Source organism: Rattus norvegicus, chromosome 18, assembly GCF_036323735.1.
Source record: "Rattus norvegicus strain BN/NHsdMcwi chromosome 18, GRCr8, whole genome shotgun sequence".
Lineage (NCBI taxonomy): Eukaryota > Metazoa > Chordata > Mammalia > Rodentia > Muridae > Rattus > Rattus norvegicus.
Window position 1 is genome coordinate 28118351 of NC_086036.1, and position 27315 is coordinate 28145665.

A 27315-nucleotide genomic window follows, 5' to 3' on the forward strand; every position below is an offset into this window, starting at 1 on the left:
TTGCAGACACAGAACCCCTTGAAAGAAGTGACAGGCAGGTTCGCCTGTGGAAGGACCTTGATAAAATACCTAAGAGTTTTACTGTTAGCCTTTCCCCAGAAGGACCTTTGGCCTTTTACAAGGGTGACTGTACAATGAGGGAAAGGAAACAATCAGCACTTCCAGGATGTATTGGAAACGGGTTGTGAATTGACCCTGACTCCAGGAGACCCCAAGAAACATGGCCCTCCAACCAAAGTAGGGGCTTATGGAGGTCAGGTGATTAATGGGTTTTCCACTTCAGTCTGAAGGTTCAGTGGGCCCCCAAATTGATTCTGTGGTTATCTCCCCAGTCCCAGAGGGTATAATTGGCATAAATATGCCTCGAAGTTGGCAGAATTCTCACATTGGTTCCATGACCTGTGGAGTGAGGGCTATTATGGTTGGAAAGTCTAAATGGAAGCCTTTAGAGTCGCCTCTGCCAGGGAAAATAGTGAATCAAAAACAGTACTGCATCCCCGGAGGAGCTGCAGAAAATAATTTCACCATCAAAGACTTGAAAATTGTAGGGGTGGTGATGGTTCCTACCACATCTCCTGTTAACTCTCCTGTCTGGCCAGTGAAGAAGACAGCTGGAGAATGACACTTGATTATTGAAAACCCAATCAAGTAGTGATCCAACTGCAGCTCCTACTCCAGCTATGGTGTCATTACCTGAGCAGATTAACACATCTCCTGATTCATGATATGTAGCTTTTGATCTAGCAAATGTCTTTCTCAATACCTGTCCATAAGGACCACCAGAAGCAATGTGCTTTCAGTTGGCAAGGCCAGCAGTATACCTTTATAGTTTTGCCTCAAGGATATATTAACTCTCTGGCCCTGTGTCATAACTTGGTTCAAAGGGATCTTGGTGAGCTCTCTCTTCCACAAAATAATCACACTGGTCCTCAATATTGACGATGCTATGATGTGTAGACCAAGTGAGCATGAGGTACCAACCACTTTGGACTTGTTGCTAATGCATTTATACACCAGAGGATGTGAAATAAATTCAACCAAAATTCAAGGGCCTTCTACCTAAGTGAACTTCTTAGAAGTCCAGTGATGTAGGGCATGCAGACAGAGATATTTCTTCTGTGGTGAAGGATAAGTCATTGCACTTGGCCCTTCCTACCACCAAGAAGCACAACATTTATTGGGCTTATTTGGACTCTGGAGAGAGCACATTCCTCATTTGGGTGTGTTACTCCAGCCCATATACCAAGTATCCTGGAAAGTTGCTAGCTTTGTGTGGGACCTGGAATAGGAGAAGGCTCTTCAACAGGTCCAGGCTGCTGTGAGGGCTGCTCTACCACTTGGATCATAGGATCCAGCAGACCCTGGTGTCAATCTCAGATGGGAATGATGTTTGGAGCCTTTGCAGATCCCTATAGGAAGAGACCTCTGGGATTTTGGAACAAGGCTCTACCTTCATTTGCAGACCACTATTCTACCTTTGAGAGACAGCTATTGGGCCTTAGTGAAGACTGGAAGTTTGACAGTGGGCCACCAAGTTACCACGTGACCTGAGCTGCCCATCATGAAGTGGATGTTATCTGACCCACCAAGCTATGAAGTAAGATATACCCAGCAGCAGTCTATTATCCAATAGAAGTGGTAAATACATACTCAGGTCAAGCAAGTCCTGAAGGCACAAACATATGGCAGGAAGAAGTTGCCCAAATACTCATGGTTTCTACTCCCCTTACAATGCCATCTGCCAACAACCATGCGTCTATAACCTCATGGGGCATGCTCCATGATCAATTGACTGAGGAAGAGAAGACTGGGGCTGGTTTACTGATGGCTCTGTCCACCCAGATGTGGACAGCTGCAACACTGCAGCTCCTTTCTGGGACAACCCTGAAAGGCACTGGCAAACCGGAAATCATCACGGGGCTGGGGATGGGGCAGAACTTCGGGTAGTACACGTAGTCATACATTTTGTTTGGCAGGAGAAATGGCCACGTGTGTGATTGTTGCCTGACTCTTGACCTGCAACCAATGGGTTGGCTGAATGGTCAGGGCCTCGGAGAGTACGTGATTGGAAAACTGGTAAGACATCTTGGAAAGCAGTATGTGGATAGATCTCTCCAAATGGGCAAAAGATGTAAAGATACTTGTGTTCACGTAAATGCTCATCCAAAGGTGACTTCAGCAGAGGAGTTCAATAATCAAGTACATAGGGTGAGCGAGTCTGTGGATACTCAGCCTCTTTCCCTAGCCATCCCTGTCATTGACCAATGGATCCATAAACAACGTGGCCACAATGACACAGATGGAGGTTATACATGGCCTCTACAACACGGAATGCCACTTACTAAGGCTGACCTGGCTACAGCTACTACTGAGCACCAGGTACGCCAGCAGCAGAGGCCAGCACTGAGCTCCAGGCATGGCACCATTCCCTGGAGAGACCAGCAGTGATCTGGGAGCAGGTTGACTACACTGCCCACGTCCTGCATGGAAATGACAATGCTTTGTTCTTGTTGGAGTAGATTCTTTTGTTTTGTTTCAGATAGGCTTTCTCTGTGTAGCCCTGGATGTCCTAGATCTCACTCACTATGTAGACCAGGCTGGCCTCAAACTCAGAGATCTGCCAGAACTTTGCCTCCCAAATGCTGGAATTAAGGTGTGTGCCACCACTTCCTGGCCTGGAGTAGATTTTTACTGTGATTATAGATTTTTGCCTTTCCTGCACCTAATGCCTCTGCTGAAGCTCATGCATGGGTTTACAGATTGCCTTTTCCACCACCATAGTATTCCACACCGTATTGCTTCAATCAAGGAACTCACCTTACAGCCAGAGAGCAGAACAGTGGACCCACAATCATGGGATCTACTGCTCTTACCATGCTCCCCACCATCCTGAAGCTAGCTTTAGAGGAACATGAGGTTACTTTTTGAAGACAGGTACAGGGAGAGGGCTAAAGCAGCACTCTCCCAGAGGCAGCAGAATATGCTTTGAACCAGCATCCAATATAAGGTACGGCTTCTCCGATAGCGAGGATATGATACACAGTTCCAGACATCAAGGGGTGGAAAAGGAAATAGTTCCACTCACTGTCACCCCTAGTGACCCACTAGGAAAAAAATTTGTTTCCTGTTCCTGCGACCTTAAGTTCTGCTGACCCAGAAGTTTTGTTTCCAGAGGGAGGAATACTCTTGCCTGGAGCTACGACAAACATTCCATTGAACTGGAAGCTCAGACTTCCCCTTGGCTTCTTTGAGCTTTTGATGCCCTTAAGCCAACAGCCTAAGAAAGGGATAGCAGTGTTAGGAGGGGTGATTGATCCAGATTACCAAGGGGAAATTGGGCTGCTTCTCCACTGCGGAGGTAAGAGAGATTATGTCTGAAGTGCAGAGATGCTTTAGGGCATCTCTTGGTGCTACCTCATCCTGTATTAAAGTCAATGGGAAACTACAACAACCCAATTCAGGCAGGATGACAAAGGGCACGGGCCTTTCCGAAATGAAGATATAGGTTATAGGTCACTCCTCCAGGAAAAAGAAAAACGCCTAGGCCAGCTAAGGCCTCAAGAACAGTTACAGAAATGAGGATTATAACTGACATGTGTTTCTCTCCTACTTTGGGAAGAATTTATTTGTATAGATTTGTATTTATACTTTCTTTCCCCAATTTCTTTATTATGCAATGTAGTATCAATTAAGAGAATATCAGTATTAATTTGTTATATTTGATTAATTATCTGATTTAATTTTAAGATGCTTAAAAACTGTTCCTCAAGGGACATTGCCACCTATTCTAAATTTATAATACATTAGTGGTTGTATGAGGAGTAGTTATATCATGCTAGGCATAATTGTGACCTGGTTATTATTTTCATTTGGAAATTGTGATATAAAGAGATGTCATTATGCGCCAAGTTGACCAGGGGTGGACTTGTGAACTATTCTTGGTTTTCAACCTGATGACATCTGTAATGAACTAAAACCCAAATGGCTGGGCATATCTGTGTGGGAAATGTTTATTTTTAATTACATTATTTGAAATAGGAAAGCCTACTTTTAGTCTGGATCTTTGAGGTGGGAAGATACACCTTTGATATGGCCCACATCTTATCTAAAGCCTGCATAAAGGACACAGAAGAAGGAATCTTCTGCTCTCTCTCCTCTCACCGGAAAGCCCACTCTTTCCCTGGCTTTACAGTCTCCATCTTCAGAATTCTGGCAGATATTGAAAACCAGCTGAGACATTCAGCCTCATGGACTGAACAACTGTTGAATTCTTGGACCTTCCATTCATAGACAGCCATGTTTTGACTAGCTGGACTACAGCCTGTAAGCCATTTTTAATAAATCCCCTTCCTATATACATGGAGGGGGGAGGAGATTGATTCTTTCTGTAAGTTCTGTTCACCTGACTCCCACACAGTGTGTGCCTATGAGAGTTTATTCAGGTAGCCCTGGAGCCCGGAAGGAGGCATTGGATCTCTTGGTGCTGGAGTTACAGCCCTTTGGTGAGCCATTGATGTGGGTGTTGGGATCTGAATTCCAGTCTTAGAATTGAGCAGCAAGTGTTCTTAATTACTGATCCATCTTTCCAGCCACTAAGGAAAAAAAAAAAGGAAAGGAAAGGAAAGAGAAAAAGAGTGTTTTAATAGAAAAGATTGAAACGAGCCCAAGGCTAGCATGTGTGAAATGAACAAAGCATTCACTTCAGGGATCAAGTTAAAGGAAGATTTTTAAAAAGGAAACTCAGTCACCAAGATAAATAATATTTTAATGCAATATCTTAATGAATCAGTTAGCAAACCACAGATATCTAGCTGCTTTCTGCAATTTGGAACCAGAGTCAGTCTTAGGGATGAGGCCATAGAGACAGGGTTAAACAAGCACAGGATAAACCCTCTCTTATTTCAGATGTTTAGATTCTATTCATTGTGGCGTTTGTTTTTTGTTGTTGTTGTTGTTGCTTTGTTTTGTTTTTAACTAGTGGTGAATTTAAAAAACAAAAACAAAAAACAATCTCAGGGCTCTCTTTAAATTCTCTGCTTTTCCGTTTTGCTATAGTCCTGGTCTGGCCAGGAGAATAGAGGAAAAGAAGGTAATCGGTGGTTTAAAGATTGGGGAATGGGGTCAAGACCTCCAGCAGAAAAGTGGAAGGTTCCGTTTTTTATCCTGCTGTGCGCGCACTGTGCCCTGGGCGCCCTAGTGCCAGTGAAGGCTGCTCTTTCATTGAGCGCCTTCTCTTGCTTGGCAGCTGTGCGCACTTTCATATGCAGGTTCTGGAATGCTGGGAGCTGTGCGGCAGCCAAAGCCTTTCCTCTCCCTTCTCAAATGTGACGTTCTCTGTAATTCAGCCACAGACACCTCTTTCCTCAGCCTTCTCACCCAGGGAGCCTGATCAAGGAATCTAAGAGCTAAGCCTCATTTGCCTTCTCTGAGTATGCAAGTGAATTTGCATAGATCTTGTGTCCAATTGCATTCCCTTCACATGGGCCATTTAGAATAAAAACAACATTCATGAATCAAAATGAAGCTTGTTCCATTCTTCCTCCGTCAAAGTATAGAGTAAGTAAAAGATACCACTGTGAGAACCGCAACGATGTTTGCCAGGGCTGTGTTTAGTTTTAAAAGCAGCCCGATTGGATGGCATTTACTACCTTAGAACTGGCACTTAATATTTACAGCTTCAACCCTGAAATACACAATCACTCAGAACTGAAAGGGCCACTCCTTCCTCTACCATTCTGGAGAAATTTGAGCCAAGTGCTCCTAAAGGCTAAAACTTTCCTCTTTTGTTCCTAACAGGTTGTTCGCTCCTCGAAGACTGGAATGCCCTGATGGTCCAGACGGCTGCTTTCTCTGCTGGAGACAACACGGCTGAAGAACCAATTAAAAGAAGAAAGATAACTTAGTGCTCTCAATCCCCATACTACCACTCCCTTCACCTTTATGAGCTGGGAGAGCCAGGACAGGAAAAGAATAGCTTAGGAGCCTCACTACCCTGGATCTCATTCAGAGAGAAACCATCCAGTGGACAGGGCATACTTGGAATTCTAAAGTGAGCTAGAGCCCATGTCAAAAAACAAACCAACAAATGAATGAACCCGTATTGTAAATAATGAGAGCCAAGCAACATAGCGCTCTTTTGAAAAATAGAACTAAAGTAGGAACGTGTCAGTCAATCTGTCTACAGCACTGTCCGAGAGAAAACGCATCTAACTGAGGATATGAGGTACAGTCTGGTGGCAGGTAGACAGTTGGGGGTTGGGGGGGGCTTAATCCTTCATCATAGATTTTTTTTTTTTTTGGTTCTTTTTTTCGGAGCTGGGGACCGAACCCAGGGCCTTGCGCTTCCTAGGTAAGCGCTCTACCACTGAGCTAAATCCCCACCCCCTTCATCATAGATTTTAAAAAAGTCATTTTATTGTATATTCTCTGTATTTAGAGATATTAGATTATTGGAGAAACTTTTACTTGTGGAGATAACTGATAACCAAAACAGGGTTGTCCCTAACAACGAATCTCCATTTCCAAATAAGCAAATATTATCTGCTACTAGAATGAAGTAGTTTATAATTAATATAATGATCATGTGTTGGTTTCTAATTCGGAGTTTTGTAAATTTAGTTAGTGAAAATTGATGCTCAATTCAACTCTTGGTTGAGGTGACAAAACCAAGCTCCTGAAAAACCTGTCATCACATGACCCTTGTCATTCCCTCCTTTATAATATCAGAGGATCTACTGCATACTAAGACAAGAATGCAGAGACTTGTGAGCAGGAATATCTGCATTGTTGGAATAGATGTCCTCTAAAATCTTGAAAGTAGTCTAAATATCAATAAAAGTCTAGCTGAGTAGATCATGGCAAACATATACTCTATAAGACTCTCAAAGTATTGAAAGGAATAATAAAAAATTATAGTTAATAATGTGAAAAATCTAAGATGCGTTACTATATAGTTTTTATAAAATACTTTATTAAAATAATTATAAATTTTAAGGCAATGCAAATTACATGGAGGAAACCAAGAGCTAGATAAGCAGACAGACAGGGAAAGGAATGACAGACGATGATAAAGATGACAAACGTCCTGCTTCTTCACTTCCTAAGGTAAGACAAAGGGCGGGGGGTGGAGGGAGAACGACACGACCGGGACTTTTCTCCTATCAACAGGGCCCTCCTTCAAGCTGACCACTCCAGGCTGGCCAGACATGTTCAAGGGCGGTCCTGAACACATTTATCTAAAACTGTGGACCTATCAGCTCTCCCCATCTCCCACCCCATCCCTACCCACCCTCCAACCTTCCTTTCCTTTTGAAAAGTGTGTTTTGTCTGCATGTGTATCTATGTGCCATTTGAGTGCAATACTCATGAAGGCTGGAAGAGGGTGTTGATCCCCTGGGAATGAAATTGCACACGGCTCTGAGTCACCACGTGGATGCTAAGAACTGAGGCGAAGTCCTCCGGAAGAGCAGCCAGCAATCTTAGCTGCTGAGTCATGTCTCCAGCCCCCCAGCTCCTTTTCTTTGTTTAAGGGGATAATCCCAAAATTAAAGGGAAGGAACCCATCCCAGACCACCAAACACCGCGCACGCGTGCGCACACCAACCCAGCCCTACACCGAAGAAGACAAATTCATTCAGACAGAACCCTGAAATAGGAATTTCTGGTTTCGCCGGAGATTCAGTTGTATCATGTGATGGTTTTCTGTAAACTGTCTTATGAGAGGATGTTTTGCTGAAGCAGACACATGGTCTTTTTCTGGAAGCTGCCTGGTGAAAGGCCTTTAACGTTTTGCTGGAGCAGAGGCTTGGGACACTTGAGAGGACACATGTTTGGAAAGAGTTTAAGTATAACCCAAAGACATTGGACACCCCTGTTGCACTGGTTTGCCTTACAACTCTTTGCTGGCCTTCCTTGGGCTCCGCTGACATTGGTCTTTCTTTGCTGATGACACTTTTTGCATTGGTTCACCTTGCCTTCTTCACTGATCATCTCTTGTCATGACTTCTTAGAAACCTACCAACGAACTTCTGGTGGTACTCTAGCTGCTTCTTGCTGCTTCCTCAAACTCTTGCCGATCCTTAAAGCCTTTGCTGAGTGGACTGCACTGATTCATGTTTGATATTTTGCTAGTGGACTGGACCATTGAAGTGAAGATTGTAATGGACCCAAAGAACTAGTTCTAAACAGGTCCACAACTCCCATTTCCCATTAACCTCTCCTTCCCCTTACCTCTTTTAAGTGGTGGTCTAGAAGGGAGGTTGAAGCTTTAAAGAACCATAATTAAAGTAGGTTTTGAAGATTCTAAGCCTACAGAACCCCTAGGTGGGTAACATTACAATGTAATTAAGTGTAGGAGCTGGGAAGACGCCTCAATTGTTTGCCACACAAGCATGAGGACCCCCAGCACCTGCACGAAAAGCTGGGCGTGGCAGGCTTTGGTTGGGCCACTCCCACCCCCACCCTCATCCCCACCCCTGAGCTGGTGGCTGGAAGGGAGGCAGAGATAGGAGGCTCCCTGGGGCTTGCTGATCCACTAGAATAGACAATCAGTGAACTCTAGGTTCAGTGAGAAGCTCTGTCTCACAAATACAATGTGGAAAATTATGAGAAAGAGATTATCAACCTCTGGCTTCTACACTTATATTCAAGTGCATACATCTTGCACACACCAAAATATCCTTGTGATTTACATACTTAATGTATGTGTCTCTGTACGACGAGTATGATGTTTGTATATGAACAAACATTTCTGGAAAAACTTAATTGTTTGTCATTATTTAATAGAGTAGGATTGGAGGATTAGGAGAATAGAAGTATAGACTTTTATGCTTTATAACAGTGTGCAATCTGCGTGCCTGTGAATAGTGGTTGAATTGATATGCTGTAAGTCTACGAGGATTTATTAATTTATAATAAGCAAATGTATATTTATTATAGATGAACTCAGTTAGTAGGACAGAAAGCACCAGGGCCTGTGGTTGTGCCAAGCACAGAGCTGCTCACTAAATGCAGGGAAGCTAAAGTGATTTTCATTTTTCATGGGATGATTTCTCTTGGAAATATTAATATTTCTTCAGCTAAAAAAGAGCTTCATTTCCAAAGCAGAGAACTCTGAAGATTCATGTTAGAATAAAAGAACACTATCAAAATTCACTTCGAACCTAAGGATCCAGATGATGTGTGTCATTTGTTGGTTGGTTGGGTTGCTGGTTTTGGCTGGTTTTGGCTGGTTTTGGCTGGTTTCGAGTCAGGGCCTCTATGCAGTCCAGACTGGTTGAAGCTTCAGCCTCCAGGGTTACACCACCATGCCCACTTAACTGTGTCTTCCTAGTCCACATAAAAGAGATTTTGTTTAATTCTCTGGGGTATCTATCAGAAGTGAGATTATTGGAGCATCTTATCTACTTGGCATCTCAACAGTGGGCGGGGTCATCTTACATTCCCATCAGCAAGATTCTAGAGGGTCCCCTTCTTCACATGCTCTCCAGCACTTGTCGTTTTCTGATTTTTGTCCTTAGCTACCCTATTCATACAGTAGTAATATTGTTATAGATTTGTTTGTGGTTTCCTAGTATTCGGTGATAGTGAATATTTTTCATGCTTGTTAAGTTGCTCATGAAAGTTCTTACTTTTAAACTAGCATAATTGGTTAGGTTTTTTTTCTGTTTGTTTGTTTGTTTGAGCGATGGTCTCATTCTGTAGCCCAGGCTGCCCTAGAACTCACAATCCCTGTGCTTCTCCTTCCTAAGTACTGAGATTTTTGATGGTCCAGCATACCTGGCTGTTGTTATTTTCATTTTTGAGTTCTAAATATTCTTCATAGATTATAAATACTCGAGCCTTATCAGATACAGTATTTACAAATATTGTCTCCATTCTGTAGGCTGCTTTTAGGTTTTCTTGGGCATAGTGCTGGAAGGCTCTATGCTTGATACAGATGGAGAAAAGCAATTAAAAGTCTTACCCAGCTGTGATTCTTACAAGCTATACCAACAGTTGGCCTAGAAAGGCGTGCCCTCTGATCCAATAGTGGCATGGATGTTATGGGGTAACCAACTATGCTTTATTGGATTTGAGACCTACTTTATAATATTTAAATTTTGTTTTATTTTATGTGTATGGATAGATGTTTCACCTGCATGTATGTCTGCACTGAGCACATGCCTGATGCTCATGGAGGCCAAAAAAGGACATCAAGTACCCTGATGCTGGAGTTACAGATAGTTGTAAGCCACTACCCATGTGCTGTAAATCAAATCTGGATTTTCTGGAACAGCAGCCAGTGCTTATAACTGCTGGGCCACCTCTCCAGCCTCTATAAAATTAAAAAATAAAAAGCAAGACAAAAAATCCCTAGGGTCTTGCCACATCATAGCTCAGGGTATCCTGGAACTTGCCATGTAGTGCAGACTGAACTCAAACTTAGATCCTTCTGCCTCAGCCTCCCAAAGAAAGGGATTACAAATGTATACTATTACAACTGAATCATGTTCCCTTCTGTTCTAATTTATATTCTATTGCTATGATATGTGCCACGGGGAAGAAAGAGTTTATTTCATCTTGCAGCTAATGGTCAATCAGGAAGAGAAGTCAGAGCAAAAACTCGAGGCAGGAGCCTAAAGGCAGGAACCATAGCACAGATCATAAAAGAATGCTGCTTATTGGCTTGTTCTACACAGCAAACACAGCTTGCTTTTTATACAACCAGGCATACCTGCCCAGGGTTGGCACCATCCACAGTGGTCTGGGCCCTCTGACATAAATCATCAATCAAGAAAATGCACCACAGGCTTGCCTACAGGCCAATCTGATGGTGGCATCTTCTCAGTTAAGGTTCCTCTTCCCAGATGACTACAGTTTGTGTCAAGTTGACATAGAAACAAAATTACCCAGAACTCCATCTTTCATCTCTGTCACCATTATTAGCCAACTTGTTCCTTCTTATCACCTGATCTGGAAAGCTTTCTATGTAATGTGCCTATCATGGGTAGAATAGTATCCATTTATTACTACCAGGTTATTTCTTTGCTCAAGAATGGGTGACGATTACGACTGTCTGAACTACTAATTAGAGACTGCCCTTGAAGTGCAGTTATGTTATCAGACTATGATAATCGTACCTTTAAGTCTAAATTAGCCAGCCAGATTTACCTACTGCCTCTACGATAGGTAGGTTGGAAGAAGAGCTGGATCAAATTATTAATTCAAGGTCGATGGAAGCAGATTCTTTTTTAACAGGAGTAAAAACAGTGCTTTTGATCCAAAGACCAACTTTCATTTCTCATTCCACAGATGTTAAATAGACACCTACTGAATACCAGTATTACGAGAAACAATGGTCCAAATACTGCACTCTAGTTATCACTTAGGAGAGTTTTAAAAATATCTAATAAAAGCACGAATGCAGTACTGCGGGGACAACAGAGTGGAGTAAGTCTTATTAGAGAGAGATTCCCTTCTCACTTAACAGATCTGTTAAATCGCCACTATTATTATCTAGAACTGTCTCCCCTCCCATCACTACTTTATCTTTGAACTCATTCATTTACAAACATGTATTACTTATCTATCTAATCCCAACAAAAGAATAAAGGAATTCTAAGCTCCTTGGAATTGGGCTGTGACATAGGAATGGTTAGGCAGTTGTAGAGCTGTGTAAGTTTTACAGGACACTTCCCAACATGCTGGTATGTTTTTTAAAATGTGTAAAACTGGAGGTTGACAAGATAGCACAGTGGGTAGAATCGCCTGCTGTGAAAGTCTGCTGACTTGAGTGTAATCCTGGAGGCCATGAGCAAGAAGGAGAGAAGTGACTACACAGAATTATCCTTTGGCTTCCATAACTGTGCTTCAGTGCTCATCACACACACACACACACACACACACACACACACACACACACACACACTTTTTAAAATATCACTAAATTAATACATTGGGGGAAATATAAGGTGAGTCAACATCAAGGCAGTGGCCACACGGCAAGAGCTGAGAGCTGAGAGACAAGTGCAGACCAGCCATGGTGACTCCACAGTGCTGGAGGTCACGTGGCAAGTTGCAACAAGGTACCTCCATAACAACTAAAGTGGGTTTTGCACATTTTTTTTCCGTGTACACATTACAGGGAATGGAGGCTAACTTGTGCCATTTTCCTTTACTTACATCCTGACTCAGATGTTTTGGCCAGTGAGACAGAAACATCAGAGAATCCAGAAAGGAATTCACAACAAGCTCAAAGGATGGGCAACCTTCAGGGAGCAGATAGAATGGAAGACAGATCCCTGTATAGGATAGATGTAGGAAAACAGAGAGTCTGGGTGGGCAGAGATTTAAAGTGGACTGTAAGTGAGTGAACTGCAAAGTCTTACTAGTGGACACTCATTTTGCTGTCCAATGCCGATTAACTTTCTAGTTTCTGCTTGTAAACCACCATCTATCTCTCCTATCTTCTGACTAAAGAAACTTCTAGTAGAACTCCATCACATATTCCCCTGGATGCTGAGACGGCCCAGGAATGGACTGTAAGCTGTAAAGAGCATTTTCCCCAGTGGCCCTGTCTTTGGAGTTGTTCATGGGAAGGATGCTAGAAGCTGGAGATAATGCTGACATCTCAGAAGGCACAACTGAGAGTTGGTGTGGGGAGTGAGTCCCAGCCATGGGGCCCAGCCCCTGGATGGAGTCCTGCCTGAGACTACAGCCCTCAGTTATGCCAGCTGATTAATTTTCATGGGCATTTACTTCGTCTTGTTAGACTTTTCTGTCACATGCAACATAATTGTCCATTAAAGACAATAAAAATAAACCCTGAACAATGCAAATGAAAGTTCCTTGGTGGGCATAGCTGTTTCCGTTATCGAGGAATAAATTACCTGCAAGGTTGGATTGGAAACAGGCGTCAAAATGATGTTAAATCTCAGTCTCGGTAGGCCTCTATGCTTAGGACACTCACCCTCCATGATGTTTGTTTTGTTTTGTATTGTTTTGGGCTAGGCACAAACTTTAAATCCCTGCACTCAGGAAACAGTGACTCTCCATGAATTCCAGGCAAGCCAAAGCTACGTAGTGAAACCCTGGTTTGGAATAAAAGTAAATAAATAAAAATTGTTTTGGAAGCTGGAGGCCAGAGAGATGGCTCAGTGGTTAGGAGCACTGGCTTGCTCCTGCAGAGGACTCAGGTTCAGTTCCACACACCCACAAGGTGGGTGCCTAACTGTATCTCCAGTTCCAAAGGACTCACCATTCTCCTTCTCTGCTCTCCCTGGACCCCAGGCACACATGTGGTATACATTTAAAAATGAATCAAATTAAAAAAATTATTTGTGCCTTTAATCTCAGTACTCCAGAGGCAGAGGCAGGTAAATCTCTGTGGGTTCAAGGCCAGTCTGGTCTGCAAAGTGAGTGTCTTATTTAATGTAGAGTTTGCTTGTTAGCCACTGCATGCTTGGCCAGGAGCTGTGGAAGCACTGGGATTACAGATGTGCACCGCTGGTATACTACCATGCCTGGTTTACCTGGGTTCTGGGAATTTGAACTCAGATCCCCACACTTGCATGGCAAACACTTTACCCACTGAGTCATCTCCCAGTCCCCTCTGCAATGTTTTGTAGTAGAACTCAGTTCCTCTCACTTGTATGGTCTACTTTTTAACAAGCTCAAATTAGATACAGAAATCATTAGACTTTGATCAAATGATATTCTTACAGTTTGGGTTTTCTTTATGATATGTTCAAGATATATGGATATTCCATAAATATAATGCTGTTAATAGTGTTAATTTTAGTAGCCAACCAAATGGCAGAAAAACTGTCATATATGATGGTCTCATCAACTGTCAACTTGATGAGATCTAGAATCTGATTCCAGATAATAAGGGATTGTCTTGAATAGGTTAATGAAGGTGGGAAGACCTGCCCCACTGTGGGGGCACAATTCCCTCAACTGAGATCTTGGAGAAAGTGGGCCAAGCATAAGCATTCGTCACATTCTGCTTCATTGATGAGATGCTCTAAATTCCTAACCCTCACCACAATGGCCTGCAAACTCAAGCTGCAAACAAGAACAAACTTTCTCCCTTTAAATGATCAAAGCTGCAGGAAGAGTGCCTGAGACACTACATACTCGGTGTGTCTAAAAACCAGTGCATAGGTGGTGGCCACTGTGTATGGGCTAATACTAACAACAGAGGCCTTGACTGCAAAGGCCTGATCAAGGGGCAGGGCTCCCCAAAACTTCTCTGGAGTTTTGGCATAGAGCAGTATCATACATCAACATGGAGGCTGGAGAGGGCAGTATCACAAATGGCTGTATCAAGAAGTCAGAATTTGGGGTTGGGGATTTAGCTCAGTAGTAGAGCACTTGCCTAGGAAGTGCAAGGCCCTGGGTTCGGTCCCCAGCTCCGAAAAAAAGGAAAAAAAAAGAAGTCAGATTTCAAGATAAAAATAGAGGGAGGTCGGCTGGTTATAGCGCACCTCTTTAATCCCAGTGCTTGGGAGACAGAGGCAGGCAGAGGCAAGCAGATCTCAGTGAGGATTTTCAGGACAGCCAGGGCTACACAGAGAGACCCTGTATCAAAAAAAACAACAAGTAGTAATACAGAAGGATGAAGGCCCTAGTTCCCAGCAAAACTTTCACTGATACAATTAACCCTATCACAGATTATTTAAATAGCGTGGGACTGATAGCTTAAAAAAATAAACAAACAAACAAACAAACAAAAACCCCAAAAAGACAAAAAAAACCTGGGTCTGGCTCCTGGCACACACTTGGTGGCTCTAAATCAGTTAAAAATCTAGTTCTAGGGGATCTGACACGCTTTTGGTCTCCGAGGGCACCAGTCATGCATGTAGTGCACATATATTCATTCAGGCAAAACACTTAGACATATAAAATACATCTAAAAATTTAAATGTGACTTTTAAAATTCTAAGTCTTAAAAATAAAATAAAGTGGCTTCACTTATCCTAGTCTTTCTTCATTAGTAATTTGAAGAGCATTGGGGAAATATACTGCAGAAATATAGGAACAATGACAAAAGCTAAAACTGAATGATACCTCACAATGTCCTAGGTACCATTTTAAGTGTTTTCCTTGCATTAAAGGCCAAGTGACTCGGGGAACCAGTTTGAAGCAAGAGTGAGCTCAGGATGTGTCCAAACACTGATCTAGTCCTGAGATCAAGAGTCAGGACTGTTTCCTCTTCTCTCTGGGTCTGCATTCTCTGGTGCTTATAGTCTGAACGACGGCTACCCCCACCACCCTTGAGGTAGTCAGACAGCCTGGTGGCCAAAATACAGGTTTAACTTCCTCTCTCCTTATAAGGACATGTCCAGCAAGCACCTGGAATTCCTCTTCATGCAAATGAAGCATTCCCAGAACCCCAGCCCCGGTCAATAATGTACACTTACCCCTGTCCTCAAAACTTCTACCCTTACCCCAAGGTTTATACAGCTCTTGTTATCCCCAGTAAAAGAGAGCTGTTTCAAGGAAACCTGAAAGCTGTTTCTCTTGGTCCTCAAGCCAGTGGAGATCCTGAGAACCCACCCACCCCAATAAAGTTCCTTCCTTCCATTCCAGCTGCCGTGCACAGATGCCTGGATACCCTGAGGGCAGAAACAGAATCAGGCCTGCATTAAACCACGAATACCTCACAACAGCCCTACAAAGTAAACATATTAGCCTCATTTTTCGGAGGTTCAGAAGTTAGGATTCTTGCCCAAAGCAAGGAATACAGTGGATAGTAAGCAATTTGAAGCAAGGCAGCTCTTTCTTGCTTTCCTACGTAACTAACAATACAGGGAGCAATCCAAATTAGAACAGGAAACAAAGGAAAAATCCAAAAGACTTTTCAAGAGTTTTCAGTGCGGGTGTGGTGTGTGATCCAATGGCACAGCACTTGGCTTACACACAGCATGCTTGAGGTCTTAGTCTATTCCATGAGAACACAAAATGAAAATAAATTGTGTCTGTCAATGTTTATGTGTTATGGTATGACACCATAATGCATGCATACATACAACATGTAATGCTCAGAAGAGGATAGCCGGCAAAGCCTCATCACCTCGGGCACGTGTCACTTTGACATTAGGTATAATTTTAGCAAGTCTGTCAATGTTTTGTCAAGTCCAACAGAAATGATGAAGGACAAATTAAAATGCTGGCTTCTGAGGAAAAAAATTAAGACAGGCAGGAAAATGAAAATGAAACCTGAAGCTTCCAGAAAGAATGTTTTCAAGATGGATTTAGTGATGTTTACCACTGTGCGATGTAAGGGGATCACAAGTTCAAGGCCAGCCTGGGCTACACAGTGAGACCCTCCCTACCTAAGACATAAGAATGTAACCTAGCTTCAGAACCCTATTCGAAAGAATCTTTCACTATAATTGATGGATAAAATCAGCTAAGGGGGCTGGAGAGATGGCTCATTGGGTAAGAGCATGGGTTGCTTTGGACCAAAGAACAATTCTAAGTACCAAGTGGTGGCTCACAAATATCGATAACTCCAGTTCTGGGGCCTCTGTGGGAACCAGGCACAAAGGAGGTGCACAGACGTACACGCAGGCAACACAAATACACACACAAAATAAAATCACATTAATAATTTTTTAAGAACAGTTAAAGAGACGTGAGCTAAGAAAGTCTTCAGTCTCAGAAACAGAAGAAAAATAAAGGCTGAAACAAAATAGCCCTGCTTCTTCGTGTTCCAGCAGTAGATGGGTGGTTGAGATGAGGTCTTGTGTAAGCATAGGTTGGCTTCAAATTCTTTTTGTGGCTGAGGATAACTCAACTCACCATTCTCCTGCCTCTGCTCCCAAATGCTGAGATCACAGGAAAGAAGGTAAAAAAAAATGTTACTACGTCACAGCCAACTGCTCTCTTCTGTTAGCAAGAGAAGTCTAGGCTGCCTGCAGAGAGAAATAGCTACAACGACAACCAACAACAAAACCCTTAGATGATCCTTTATTTTATTCCAGAATAGATTCAAGCAGAAGAGCTGATAAAGATGCCCAGTCAATAAGAGCTCCTAAGAAAACTGTGTCGTATGCAAACCGTTAACTGAGTCTCTCGCAAACAAAATTCCATATCTCAAAAAGATTAAGCAGGGGTTGGGGATTTAGCTCAGTGGTAGAGTGCTTGCCTAGGAAGTGCAAGGTCCTGGGTTCAGTCCCCAGCTCCGAAAAAAAGAACCAAAAAAAAAAAAAGATTAAGCAGAATGCAATCATATCAGGAGTATAAGGATAGTTCAACAATAGGAAATTTATTGCAATGATTAACCATGTTATCAAAAGAGATGAATTAACCAATTCATCTCTTCTGAATTGACTCATTCAGCCAATAGATGTTTATTAAGAACCCACTATGTGCTAGGTACTTTATTAAGTCCTACGGCTATGACAATGAACAACAAAATGTTGAATTGGTAATTAATAAGTATAAATTATATCTAATATATTAATATTTGGTTGTAGTAAATGCTATGGTAAAAATAAAGCTGGCTACAAAAGAGAGAGAATGATAGAAGAATGCTATTCAACGTAGGTGGCCAGGCCAGGCAGTAGTGGCTCACACTTTTAATCCCAGCGCTTGGAAGGCTGAAGCAGGTAGATCTCTGAGTTCAAGGCCAACCTGGTCTACAGAGTGAGTTCCGGGATCCCCCAAACCACCTCAAAAAAGTGTGTGTGTGTGTGTGTGTGTGTGTGTGTGTGTGTGTGTGTGTGTGTCCAGAGCAGGCCTCACTGATGAGATTAAATTTAAGAAAGACCTAAAGGAAACGGGTAGGGGATGACCAAAAGAATATTTGAAGACAAAGGGTTCCAGGGAGAGAGAACAACAAACGCAAAGGCCTTTATGTGAGAGAGTGTTTAGTATTTTCAAGATCACACTTATGGCTAAACAAATTCAAACAGAACTCCACATCAGAGATATGGGAGGCAGAGTGGCAGGTGAGTAAGGCCAGTGGTTCACTGTAAGGACATTGGCTTTTGTTCTGATTGAGGCTGACAGTAACTAGAAGGGCTTAATTCTCATTCATTCTCTCTCTCTCTCTCTCTCTCTCTCTCTCTTTCTCTCTCTCTCTCTCTCTCTCTCTCTCTTTCTCCCTGAAGCAAGGTCTCATGTAGCTGAGACTAGCTTTGAACTTGCAATGTAGTAGAAGATGACTTTGAACTTTGGGTCTTCCTACTTCTAACCCTCCAAGTATTGTAACTAGAAGGCTTTGAATAAATAATTGACATTATCCGAATTTCATGATAAACAGCTTCTCTGGTTGCTGTTAAGAATGGACTCAGGTAGCCAGGCAGTGGTGGTGCATGCCTTTAATCCCAGCACTTGGGAGGCAGAGACAGGAGGGTATCTGTGAGTTTGAGGCCAGCCTGGTCTAAAAGTGAGTTCCCAAACAGAGAAACCCTGTTTCAACAACAAAAACAAAACAGAAAGAAAGAAAGAAAGTAAGAAAGAAAGAAAGAAAGAAAGAAAGAAAGAAAGAAAGAAAGAAAGAAAGGGAGAAAGAAAGAAAAAGGAACACCCCCCCCCCAAAAAAAGAAAGAAAAAAGAATAAACTCAAGCAAGATGGCTCAGTGGGTAAAACATTTGCTGCCAAGCCTGGGACCCTGAATTTAATCCTGGAGAACGTTGACTCTTGAAAGATACACACACAATAAATAAACTTAACTTAAAAACAATCAGTCATGGTGTGTACATTTTAAATCCAGCAGTCAGGAGAAAAAGATAAGTAGATCTCTGAGTTCAAGTCTAGCCTGGTCTACACATCGAGTTCCAGGACAGCAAGGACTATCTTGTCCAAAATCCAACAAACTAACTAACAAAAGGAATTGACTCAGTCAGTTGTGATGGTCATAATTAGCAATACTTTAGAGGCAGGGGTTCTCACCAATTACAAATAGAATTAGGCATTCAAGTCCAGGCTGGGATGCAACCCATCTCTTAAGAAGGAAGGATTTGGTTCTTGATTTCAGACAAGATAGGAAAATGCTTCTTCTTCCTTCCCCTTTCCCTGCTTCCATTCCTCCCTTCTCTGCCTCCAGAGTACTGGATTGATGTTTGCATCACCCCTGGCTGAGTTTATTCTAAACCCAGGAACCAGATGTGCAACTATAGCAAGAGTGCTTGCCTATCAGGCCTGAGGCCCTGGCTCATTCCCCCACACCAGAGGGAGGGAGAGTGTTAAGGTGGGAAAATTCTAGACTAGCCCAAGTAAGGGGCCGTGGTGACTAGTGTCAGGATGTCAGAAACACATGTGGGAAGTAGATACATCTTAGGTATGCTATGAGTTCCTGTACACTATAAAATTAGCTTTTAACAAGGAGGGACCTTCAAATGTCCGTCTATTTTTACAGAGGGCCCTCAAGACTTCTCTCAGAATAAATAACAGAGTTGCCAGGCAAAAGCTGCAGTTTTTGAGTCAGGATTCAAATGCCTATTTGAAGTTTGTAAATCAGCAATGTAGTTACATATTTGGAATTTTGTTTCCATCACCACAATAATTGCTGAAAGACTTCGGTCACTTCTGACAGAAACCCTACTTAATCCCATCACCCTGATCCTCCTCCTAAGCCAGCATTAGGCAATCTACTATGGGTATAACTTAACCCATTCTGAATATTGCACACAAAGGGAGTTGTGCAACATGTGATCCATTGTGACTGGCTTGCTTCACTTAGTGTGGTTTTAAAGCTTGACTGTGTTATAACATTTTTTTAAATTGGGTTCTCTATTATTTGGTTGTTTTTTATTCTATGTCAGTGGAATTTGTTGTTTTTGCTCCCCTCTCTCTGTGTCTCTGTCTCTCTCTCTCTCTCTCTCTCTCTCTCTGTCTCATTCTCTCTCTCTCTCTAGATATCTATCTCTTTGTCTCTCTCTGCCTCTCATCTTTAGAGACAAGGTCTCATGTACACCAGGCTGGCCTTAAACTTGCTGTGTTGTTGAGGATGACCATGAATTCCTCATCCTCTTACCTCTGCCCCTTAAGAGCTGTGGTTGCAGGCGTGCACCACTACCCCTGGGCTAATACCCAGCTTCCTCTTTCTCTGAGTCTGGGTCTTCCTTGGCTCCACTACCAGGACAGTACTCCTAGCCTCAGAAACGATTTCCTTTGCAATTAGCCAAGACTCTAACTTAGCTTTCTGTCCCTAGGTCTTTGCAACCTCTCAGATTCTCGTCTTGAAGGTGACCTAGCACTATTTGTGTTTTCTTGGTTTATATAGACCACGATTCATGTGATGTGGGAGAGAATGTGAACGCCACAGACAGAAGTCACTGCAAGCCATCTTGGAAGCCACAGGAACAAGTATGTGGTTGTGTCGTAATTAAAGACTGAACATTTTGCTTTTAGATAACTCCCCAAAAAACAAAACAAATACCTCATCTATACCATCTATTACCTAAGGAAAGCACTCGTTTGACATTTTGAAAGGAATTAATCTCTCTTTTTTAAATTTTTTCTTATTGATTCTTTGTCAATTTCACATCATGAACCCCAATCCCACTCCTGTCTCCCATATCTGCCCTTGCAACCTCCCCACCTAAAGAAAAGAAAACAACCAAAAAACAAAAAACAAAAAAAAAAATCTCCCCTCCGTGGAAGCTGCAGTGAGTCACGGTGTGCCACGCAGGGTACCCTTCTGGCCAAACGGCTTCCTTAGCAGATGTTCATTGCAATGAGTCAGTGGCCTCTGGCTTCTGCCACACTTTCAGTACTGGATCCTCACCGGACTCCTGTCGGATAGCCTGTTGCTGCCCTGTGCCATGGAGATCCTGTAGCTTTAGTTCTGCTGGATTGGCCCCTTCACACACTCCAGCAGTTCCTAAATGAGGTAGATGATAGACCAACTCAAAGTCCTGGCCTGGGCCCTAGCTGAGTTGGTCAGCTCACCAGGTCTCCCATACCCACTCTACCCAGGCTAGCTTCCCTGCTTTGTCCAGGCAAGGGGCAGGACCAGCTCTCCTGTGCCCTTGTTATTAGGACAAGCTCTTCTGTACTGCCCCCTTCAAAGGGCAGGGCTAGCTCTCATGCTCCTAGAGCTCCCTCCACCAAGGCCAGCTCTACTGTGCTGCTCAGACTGGGTGGGGGACCTGTCTTCTGCGTGCTGCAGCAGGGGTTGGGGGTGGGGTTGGGGGTGGAGCAAGTCACTCTCACAGTTCTCCCATGCCGCCAAGGCAAGGGCTGGGTCCAGTTCTCCTACCTTCCACAGGCGGTGAAGGGCAGGGCCAGCTCTCCTCTGCTCACACCCTTGGGGCTGGCTCAGATGAACTGAACACCCCCTACACCCTCCTAACTCCCACTACTCACCCCTTCCCCCCCTTCCCCCCTCCACCCTCCACTACCAGAGTGAGCTCTACTGTGCTGCCCAGGCAAGGTGCAGGCCTGCTGAAAAGAGTTGGTGGTAATTAGGCTCCATATGGTGCTCTTTGATCAGTATAGTAGTATAGGGATATAGAAATGACACTTTAAGGTTTGGTAGCAATGTGACTAACCACAACATTACTGGTGTGACGTTGACATTTTTGTTCACCTAGCATAACTACGGTCACTGGGAGAGCAATTGCTGACTAGCATTGGCTACCACACAATGACTGTTAATCTTCATCCTGAACTTGATTGTGTTGAGAAAAGACCTAGATAGAAGATTATTAATAAATAAAGCACACTTCTGGGTGTCTGGGTCTATAGGAGGACTATCCACAGCAAGAAGGAACTGTCTTGAGTGTTGGTGGCACCACCCAATGGGCAGAAAACATAGATGGGATAAAAGGGAAATATGGGGAAAGGCCACTAGAGTATGGCCTTTTCTTCCTCTATGTTTCCTCTCCCTCATTCCCTCTCTTCCTCTCCCTCCCTCCCTCCTGGCCCCCATGATGTGAGCTACTCTGCTTGGCTATACTTTTCCACTATGATGGATTAAAACCTCATGAAGCCATGATCCAAATCTTTTCCCCTTAGATTGCTTTGTCCAGCTATGCTTTTATTTATAGCAATGAAAAATAGACACAAATTGTAAAGAGAAGCGCATATATCTATATCTATATCTATCTATCTATCTCTATCTATCTATCTATCTATCTCTATCTATCTATCTATCTATCTATCTCTATCTATCTATCCTACCTATTGTTTTGCTGATAGATATTCACTTGAACTTTTGTCAGACAACAAGAACTGGCACAAAGGGAACTTTTGCATTCAATTAATATCTCTGAATGATTGCCTCTTTGATATATGACACTACACTTAACAACGTAGTAAAGAAACACAAAATAAATGCACATACTCCTAAACATCTTTCACTTAAAGATTTTATTTTGATTTATGTGTTGATGCCTGTGAAAGTATAAACTGAATATGTCTAGTGATGGTGGAGGCCCGAAGACGGAACAGAATGCCCTGGAGCTGGAGTTAAGATCGGTTGTGAGTCACGTGATGAGAGTGCTGAGAACCAAACTCAGGTCACCTGGGAGAGCAGCAGGTGCTCATAACTGCTTGAACTATCTCCCCAGCCCTCGAAGTCTTTAATTTAAAGGAGGAAACAAGGTTGGGCATGGTAGTGCACATCTTTAATCACAGCACCCAAGAGACAGAGGAAAGAGGAATCTCTAGAGTTTAGGGCCAGCCTGGTCTACATATTAAGGTCCAGGGCAGCCAGAGCTATCTCAAAAATTAACTAACTGGGGCTGGGGATTTAGCTCAGTGGTAGAGCGCTTACCTAGGAAGCGCAAGGCCCTGGGTTCGGTCCCCAGCTCCGAAAAAAAGAACCCCCCCAAAAAAAAATTAACTAACTAACTAACTAAAATAGTGGCAAGAAACACAACTAACAAGCCATTATTTCTTTGTTTTTAAGGACAATAAACACAACTTCCTATACAAATTCTTAAAAGGGTGTGGCTAGTTAACTGTGGTGTAAACCCTTACAGAATATGCTGAAGAGGCAGGGCAGGAAGATCATGAGTCTCAGGTCAACCTTGGGCTACCCATTTCTGAGGTAGAGAGATGAATCAGCAGTTAAGAGCTGGCTTCTCTTCCAGAGAACCTAGGTTCAATCCCTAGTGCCCACATGTGGATTCATATATCACTCCAGCTCTGGGAGATCTGATGCCTTCTTCTGACCCCCATGGCCACTGTATACATGTGGTATACAGACATACATGCAGGCAAAATATCCTTGCATATATCATGCTTGGCAAAAAACAATTTCTAAGATGTTTTTTAAAGTGTGAGGGACTGGAGAGATGGCTCAACAGTTAGGAGTGCTTAGTACTCTTGAAGAGAACCAAGCTTTGGTTCCAAGCACCCCTGTGGTAGCTTATAGCTGCTTGTAACTGCAGTTCCAAGGAATCTGATGCCCTCTTCTGGCCTTCATGGGCACACACAGTGCACATCAACTCATATAGGCTCACACACATACACATAAATGCATTTTAAAAAATTAAGTTGGCTAATGGTGGTGCACACCTTTAATTCCAGCATTTGGTAAGCAGAGGCAGGCAGATCTCTGAGTTTGAGTTTGGTCTATAGAGGGAGTTCCAGGATGTCCATGTCTACACAGAGAAACCCCGTCTCAAAAAACAAACAACAACAATTAAGTATGTGGTCAGGGACCAGTGAGATGAGTCAGTGAATCAAGACATTTGCTGCCAAGCCTGATGTCCTGAATTCTACCCCTGGGACCCACATAATAAAATGAGAGCTTTGACTACCAAAAGTGACCCACACACATGTAACACACACAAAGAGAGAGAGAGAGAGAGAGAGAGAGAGAGAGAGAGAGAGACAGAGACAGAGACAGAGACAGAGAGAGACAGAGAGAGAGAGAGAGAGAGAGAGAGAGAGAGAGATGCCAATGGGAGTAATCCCAACGCATGGGAGGTTGAAACAATTTTGCTGTGAGTACTAGGTCAACCAGAACTACATAGCCACCCTGTTTCAAAAAGGAAAAAACGGGGCTAGTGTTGCAAGCAGTTGAAAGAGAGCTTGCTGTGTGCAAGAAGCCTTGGGTTCAAGCTCCTGCAGCACATAAACCAGGCACAGCACAAACCTGAATCTCAGCTATTGGGGAGTGGGGACAGTGCTATCAGAGTCTATAGAGAGAGTTCCAAGCCAGCCTAGGTTACTGGAAACCCTGTCTGAAAAGAAAAAACGGCAGGAGTTAGGTGATGGGGAGATGGGTCAGTGGTTAAAACACTTGCTATTCTTCCAGAGAACCTAAGTTCCATTCCAAGCACCCACCCACATCAGGTGGCCCACAACCGTCTATAACTCCAGCTCCAGGAGGTCTCATGAGTCTGACTTCCTAATGCATCTGCACTCATATGCACACACCCACATGTAGAAACACACACCTATACATAATCAAAAATAACAAAAATAGATCTTTTTAAAAAGTATATCGTGTATAGTGATACTTAGCAGTTGGAAGGTTAAGGCAAGAGGGTTTTCAGTAGGCCACTTCCAGCAAGGACTACATAGAAATTCTACCTCAAACGAACAATGGTTCACATATCTGTATCTGTATCTGAATATACATGTATATTGTGCACTATTATATGTATTATATTATATATGTTGTAATATATATATACCTCAGCTTGGTCCGTGGAACCGTGCACATGCACATGCTTTCATACGTGTGTATATGTCTATGTGTAAGTATATCAATATGTATATTATTATTTCTCATGAATATTTTCTATATACATGTTTTTAGTTATTTATACAGATTATATATACAAAATTGCTTTTTCGATTAAAACACATTTCGGGGCACAGTGTAACAGAAGTGTCGGGTAGAAATGATCTTTATGGCTAATGCATATGGGCCAGCAATGGGTGCCTAGAATTTGGAAATTTCGCGGAGAGATTGATATGTGTTTTTATCATGTAGCCATGTCAAAAGAGGGTGAATTGGAGCTCTCTGGTACAATTAAGATATGGAGAAATGTACAAATATATCTCGACTAAACTTGGTTCAGTGGAACTGTTCCAGATCAACAGACTGGAGGAGCCTTTTCTTAAAATAGTTTTGCAGATTGGTGTAAGCTTCAGATCACATTAATTTGTGATAGTAAGGAATAGTAAAGGATGTAATTTTATGTATTTCTATTTCTGTAATTTATCAGCAGGAATGTTTGGTGAACCCATAGTTTGTTGTTGAGCAACATCAACTTAGATGCAACAGTCAGACCACCTGGTTAGCACCTCTTCCTCATCTACATTCTTAGATTTTTTTGCTCAAACCATCATAGGAATCAATGGCTTTCCATAATGTCAAATGAGGTACAAGCTCTTATTATAGAAAGGAAGAAGATATTTTTAAAGCTTTAGGTAAAGCTGACTTTCTCATTGTATATAAAAAAAATTAGTTACACAGCATTTTATTCTCACTAGGCTATCAAAAATTAAGAAGTATAGCAATACCAATCATTAATAATACATAGCATTCTTATGAACTATGAAAGAATGAGAAACATTTGGCATTAATTATCTCACAAAATTGAAAATACATTCAACAGCCAAGCAACCCTACTTACTCCTGTAGGGAGAAATGCTTGAATCAGAAGATATGCAAAAGCCATGTTTAACAGCAATATTTGAAATAACATATGTAGGGGGGTAGGGATGAATTCAACCTTAGGTTATGTTGGAAACAATCCTACTGTGTCTCAAGAGAAGAGTAAATTCACAACAGGATGTTATTTAGAAATGAAAATGATTTTATATATATATATATATATATGGATAAACTTTAAAAACAAATATAATTTAAAAAGAATATTGGAAGACAGTAAACTGGGCAGAGGTGTCACATGCCTATAATCCCAGCACTCAGGAGGCAGAAGCAGCAGATCTCTGAGTTAGAGGCCAGCCTGGTCTACAGAGTGAGTTCCATGATGTCCAGGGCAAAAGCGAATTAAACAATATCTTCTTTTAGAGTATGTATACTCCTGACTGAACTAAATTTTAACACAAAGCGGAAGCCTGGTAAGCTGCCTCAGAGGTGTAGAGCCCTGGCTGCTCTTTCAGAGAACCCAGGTTCAATTCCCAGGGCCTACATGGCAGCTCATACCCCCTGCAACTCAAGCCCCAGGGGAGCTTCTCCACTCTGAATTTACCAAGCACACCCACCGTACACAGACAAACGTGGGGGCAAAGCATTCCTGTGCATAACGTAAAATGGTTTTTATAACTTAAAAAACAAAGCGAAGCAGAGCCCTAGGTGTGCTGATCCGTGCCTGGAACACCAGTGTGTGGGGATGAAGACACCGGAAGAGGAGGGTTCAGGGTTGACTTGAGTTACGTAGCACCTTCAAGTAGTTATCTCGGGAGGGAGGGAGGGAGGGAGGGAGAGATAAAACTAAAACTGTCAATGATACTAAGCACACAATTTAGGAGGCTTGCTTGTTGTTACCCCTGTGGGCAGGAAGCTGAGACGGGGGGGGGGGGGGGGAGAGCACAAGTCAGTGCAAGTGGCTGGAGAATGTTCCGGTTCTTGGGTTGGGGGGAGGTTTGAGGTTTGTGGATGTCCATTGGAATAGCAAGCTTTATAGTTAACACGTCACCCACGTATTTCTTTCATACTTCAAGGCAAATTGTAAGCACTGAATCTAATCCATCCTGAGATCTTTCAAGTGAGAAATACAAATGCTGGTTCTCACAGGGTATGTTTGAAGAGAGAGAGAGAGAGAGAGAGAGAGAGAGAGAGAGAGAGAGAGAGAGAGAGAGAGAGAGAGAAATTCCCTTCCTCAAATAGGTCCTTCTTACCTCCCAGATGCAGGCTGGATGTCATCACTAGTAGGTGAAGTTAAAGTCATTGATACTAAATATTAAAATTTTAATCTGGCAGAAGAATATACATTGCCAAATACATCAAAGGTGTGTCACAAAAAATTTGAGGGTAGAATATCCTAGAGAAAATGGTGTGGACCTGGGTCTATAGGGCTTGGTCTTAGCATAAAACTCCTTTTTAAGTTTTTTTCTTTTTGTTCTTTTAAATCCTTCCTAACACAGAGGCAGAAGTTTACCCAAAACAAGCCTCAGCAAAGCTGTTAGTTTGTGATACAATAAACAGATTTTTATATTTAATCTTAATACATATCCATTCAATCTCTCTTTTGTTTCCTTCTCAACAATAATTGACTTGATAACCATGTGGGTTAGCATGTGCTGAGGAGGTAAGGTATATAGATTTAACTGCTTGCTGTATAGCTCTCATAACCATGCCATGAAACACTTTCTAAATGTAGTAAATGTGTGCCACAGAACAACAGAGAAACTGTGTTTGATATAGAGTAAGTTACACAAAAGGTATT

The 27315-nt window shown here is 42.6% G+C and overlaps 1 long non-coding RNA gene across 2 annotated transcripts in view; it reads left to right on the forward strand.

Annotated features, from left to right (window-relative positions):
* LOC120098187 (uncharacterized) overlaps positions 1-21089 on the forward strand; it is a 66539-nt gene extending 45450 nt beyond the window's left edge. The window contains exons 4-5 of one of the 2 annotated variants that reach the window (XR_005496254.2): positions 5797-7104; positions 20220-21088. This is a non-coding gene — a long non-coding RNA (uncharacterized LOC120098187). Of the gene's footprint in view, positions 1-5796 lie in introns of both variants that reach the window. The other variant, XR_010059804.1, reaches the window with a different exon arrangement.
* Positions 21090-27315: the final 6226 nt, after the last annotated feature.